The sequence below is a fragment of the Austrofundulus limnaeus genome, unplaced genomic scaffold, assembly GCF_001266775.1.
Source record: "Austrofundulus limnaeus strain Quisiro unplaced genomic scaffold, Austrofundulus_limnaeus-1.0 Scaffold699, whole genome shotgun sequence".
Classification (NCBI taxonomy): domain Eukaryota; kingdom Metazoa; phylum Chordata; class Actinopteri; order Cyprinodontiformes; family Rivulidae; genus Austrofundulus; species Austrofundulus limnaeus.
In genome coordinates this window covers 109,233-114,702 of record NW_013953101.1, presented here as the reverse complement: position 1 = coordinate 114,702, position 5,470 = coordinate 109,233, and positions in this window count along the sequence as shown.

The window sequence follows — 5,470 nt, the reverse complement described above, 5'->3', positions numbered from 1 at the left end:
CATCACTTCCTTTTTCTATAAAGTTGTTCCTAGTGATGACAGATCTCATCAAGTTGTGGGTCTACTTGCTTTTTGGAAGCAAAATCAGCCAAATTGTCATCATATAAACTATGATTTCCAGCCGCACTTGAAGAATTCAAAGTCTCTGCAGGAGTTCTGCAGACTCTGTCAGCTCAGACCTGGTCAGACTGATGTGAAGACCATGGAGCAGGATCAGCTTGTGGCTTTGATCATCAATGCATCTGAAGAGTAAAATCCGTTAACATTTTCATTATTTCTGTACACAAAATTCAGTTTTCCAAGAAGATATCTTAACTTAAACCAACCCCAGGCTGAATTGGCTTCAGTGTAGGATGATGAGCCTAGAAACAAACAAACAAAAAAAATTATGTGTTGAATGTACCCTCCTTTGAATCATCACCTTATTGTGGTGTAGGACTTTGATGTTTGTCTCATTTGTCTCTGTGATGGACTGGAGGCCTGTTGACCCTTGCACAGTGACTGCTGGATATGGGCACCAGTGACCCCGTGACCCTAAAAGGAAGAAGTGGGTGTAGATGGTGGATGAATGGTTGGTTTATCCATTCATCTATCCATCTACCTACTGTGTGTTCTGAGTTCAGTCTTGGTTGCAGCAGCCTAGGCAGGGAGACCCAGACATCTCTTTACACAACCACCTCTTCCAGCTTCTCTGTGTTGGTTCTAAGATGTTCCCTGGCCAGTTGAGAGACATCATTCATTAAACCAGTGGTGTCCAAAGTCAGTCCTCAAGGGCCGGTGTCCTGCATGTTTTAGGAGATGCCTTGGTTCAACACAGCTGAACCTAAGGAGTGCCTAATTAGTAGGTCTCTGCAGACCTTGATGGCATATTGATGAGATCTACTAATTAAGCACTACTTAGGTTGAGATGTGTTGAACCAGAGTAGCACCTGAAACATGCAGGACACTGGCCCTTTAAGACTGACTTTGAACACCACTGCATTGTGAAATGGCCGCACAGATCAGTCCAACTTTGTGTTGCATTTGGCCTTCCAAAAATCAGATGGAGTTGGCTTTGTCCCATGTAGACATTAGTTTTCAGAAATGAAACAAGCATTGCAGAACCGAAAGAGGCATGTAGAAGAAATTAGCTGCCTGACATTGACCCCCTTGGTAATAAACCATTTGCTGTTCCATAACCATGAGACTAAGTCACACAGGTCACACAAATGTGTCATCACTTCATCACATTATTGAGCTGCAACACCAGCTTACTTTTTTCACACGTTAACTGTTTTGGCTCTGTTACTATCTTTGCTTCACACCACAAAGGAACATCAGGGATCGATTGGTATGACCTTAATAGGAATTCAGGTTGAGCACTTGCAGCTCAGCTCCCTCTTTATGACAATGGACTAGCACAGAGTGTGCAACACTATGGAAGCCACGTCGATCAGTCTGTCAATCTGAAGCCCTGTTCTTCCCTCATTTGTGAACAAAATCCAGAGATACTTAAACTTCTCTACTTGAGGCAGGGCCTCAATCTATATCTAGAGACAGTCCATCCTTTCTTGACTGAGGACCACGTCATATAGAGTTAGCAGAAACATGAGAGACAGTCTCCTGAGGTCACCAAACTTCCCCCTGGCTATACCGAGAAATTCTGTCCATAAGAAGTTATGAACAAAATCTGTAATATCGGGCAGCCCAGGCAAATTCTAACTCATTGGAGGGTTACTGTTGATGACATACTGTTGGCAACACAAATCTGATTCTTGTGCAGTTTGCACCAAAAGGTTAACAAGTGACCCCCTTAACTCTGGAGATTGTCCTTAACTTTGTCTGCTTAACTTAATTATTTTCAAGGTTTGATCAAAACAACTACAACTTCATTATTTCTCAGTACATGATGGTCTTAGTCTGAAACTATAAGATGAACGGTAGCAGGTGAAAWGCATTTCTTCAAGGGGTGCTAGGCATTTCATTTATCTCCATCTTCTTTTGCGTAGCTACTGTAAAGTTGGGTCATGTGGCAACTAGTCCAGGAGAGGAACCCAGACGTCCCTCTCCCCAGTGACACTTTCCAGCTTGTCCTGGGGGACCTTGAGGTCTTCCCAGGCCAGAGAGGATACATAATCYCTCTAGCAAGTCCTGGGTATTGCCTGGGGCCTCCTATCAGTGGGACATGCCCAGAACACCTCTAAAGGGAGGYGCCCAGAATATATTCTAATCAGATCCTAATCAGATCTGGATCTTTCGGTCATGATCCACACCTCATGACCATAGGTGGGGGTTGGAACGTAGACAGACCAATAAACTGAGAGCTTTGTCTTTTGACTCAGCTCTTTCTTCACCGTGACCAACTGAAGCAATGCCCTCATTACTGAGGATGGGGCCCAAAACCATCACTTGTTAACAAGACACCCAGACACTTAAACTCCTCCATTTGAAGGAGAAACTGTCCCCAGAACCGGAGGGGGCATTCTAATCTTTTCTGGTCGAGAACCATGCCTTCAGATTTAGAGGAACTGACCTTCATCCCAGCTGCCTCACACTCAGCTAAGAACATGCCCAGTACACGCTGAAGGTCTTGGCCAGAAGATGCCAACAGAACTACATCATTTGATTGATTGATTGATTGATTGATTGATTGATTGATTGATTGATTGATTGATTGATTGATGCCTTTATTGTCGCTGTACAGAGCACAATGAAATTACATTTAAGAACACCCATTCAAGAAGACACACATGACAAAAACATGGGGGAACAGGTGATCAGGCCATGCGGCAACTAGCAGGGGTCGTGCTACCTTTAAAAAATGAAAATACCACAGATGTTTGCATATACAGCATTGGCAAAATCCTGTGGTTCCCAAACCAGACACCCTTCTCTCCATGACTGAGCTTTGAGATCCTGTTCATAAACACTACAAACAGGATCAGAGACAAGAGACAGACCTGGTGGAGTCCAACTTACATTAAGAACAAGCTCAACTTTGTGCCAAGAATGTGTACACAGCTCCTGCTTTGATTCTACARGGACTGGATTGCTTTTAATAGCAACTCAGACACTCCATACTACCACAGCACCCAAAACAAAATGCCTCAAGGAACACGATCATAAGCCTTCTCCAGGTTCACAAAACACATGTAGACTGGATAGGCAAACTCCCACGACCCCTTTAGCAACTCTGTAAGGGTAAAGATCTGGCCCACTGTTCCAGGACCAGGATGAAGCCACACTACTCCTATTGAATCTGAAGTTTGATGATCGATCAGAGCCTCACTTCCAGAACCCTGGAGTAAATTTTCCCAGGCTCGTTTGGTTGCCAGGCACCAATGACCTTCAGACCACAGCTCCTGAAACCCGCATCTGCAATSGAGGCTTTGAACATGGCTCATTTGGATTCATGTCCCTGACCTCCCCCAGGACATGTGAAGGTACCCTGGTTTCCCTATTACGTTCCCTATTAGGTCCCAGCTCATCAAGAGTTCTGAATTGTTTTTTTTTTTACTTTCTCCCCCGAGGCCTGTTTGCCATGGGAGACCCTACCAGGGGCTAAAGTCATAACATAATTATGACTTAACCCCCAGTTATAAACACTGCCACCACATTAAAGTGGTGATTCTGTCATTTATGACAATCTTTCTTTCTTTCTTTCTTTCTTTCTTTCTTTCTTTCTTTCTTTCTTTCTTTCTTTCTTTCTTTTTGATTCTCAGGACTACATTTGTTGATATTTCTAGAAATGTATCTTGACTTCTCAATAAAATCACAAAGTAACTACCATCTGGCTTATTTCTGGTAACCAGTTACAGGAATTAAAACACCATCTGTCATTGTTAAAGGATTCATCTCAGACTAATCACTTGTCAGATGGGGGGAGGGGAGGATTACGTAACCACTGAATAAAAATGTCCATGACACATAAGCTGATTGCTGTGGCATCAGAGTATCTGACTGTTGTCYATGGTAGTTTCCTTCATCAGTTTAAAATGGTTCATATTGCATACTGAATAACTCAGCCTTGCCTTCTGCTAACAACCCAAACTCAATTATTTATTCTCTCTTGTAGCATTTTGCCATAAGCTCCATAAACTCTTGATTTATATCCATTGATTCAGTTATGGTTTCCTTTAGGAAGCAGCCAGAGTCCATATTAATACAGTCTGTCACAAACCTTCAGAGGCTGTGCACCAGGGGCATCAAGAAGCTCACAGCCAAACACTGCACTTGTATAAAAAAATAAGACTTCAAAATTGATGATTCAGTAACAGACAAAGAGAAACTGTATTTACTGTAAAAATGCAGTGTGAATGCTGGATGATTGTGCTAAAGCTGCTAAAGAAGCTGAAGACAAGTTGAAATATATTGAATACTACAAAACTCTAGCTTAATATCTTTGAAATTGATTGAACTGGAGATAAAAGAGGTTGAAAGGAGCACAAAACAACTAAAATTWGCAGAAATGTAGCAAAAATGCAAAAAAAAAGCTAGTATGAAGAAGCTGACAAGTGCAATGATTAAATTAGCAGAAAACAACAYAAATCTGAAATTAAAAAGCAGTGGTTGGCACAGTTCTGCTCATCCGCTAACCCTCTATGAGTGGAACTAATATATTGATGAGCAGTTTAGCATTTGCACTAACTTTATAAACTAGTAATTCACACTAAACTGAAGTTTAAATGCTAAAACTAAAGTTGATATTAAAATCTTCAAATATGCATCAATTCATCTTGGGCATATCCAATAATATTGCCTTTTGCATGCAGCACTGACATTCTTACCAAAGCTGAACTGAACATTGCTTTGCCAAGCAGTCTCTGTGTCACACATCATTATGCAAACTCAAGGACACATCATTAAGCCGCTCTCATCTTAACTACAGACCAGACCCTTCTGACTCGTGGTTTCAGTGCACAGGCAAAAACAGACTTTAAAGGGGTGATGTTATAAAAAATCAACTTTTTTCAGCATTTTAGCATGTTGTAATGACATTCTCTCATCAAAAATAATCACACTCAAAATTATTGTAAAAAGTCAGAAAAATAATTTTAAATGTTTGCTCAGCAACCCTTGCAACTGGGAGKATTCCGTAACAGAGACACACATATTAATCTGGAGTGTACAATTGTTAGTTTTTTAGTATTAATTGTGTTTAAATATAAGAAGCAAATCAGCAGAAACATAATTTCACAGGCTGTAATTTTTCTATAGCATTTTCTCTCTCATATCTGCTTCCCTGTTTGTCAACTGCAGCTCGGCTTCCTGGGTTTATCCTAAAACTTGGTAGGCATTACCCAGCATGCAATGCACCTTGATTTAGTTTACCATTGTCTCATTTTTTCTCTTTCCTCTAAAAGAGATGTAAACACTTTTATCGTGATCATGTACAAGTAACCACTAAGTTGAAACAGAAATTATACGTTTATTCAAAAATTAGATCCAATCCGACATCTTCTGTTTCAAATATCTATCTTCATGCCATTAT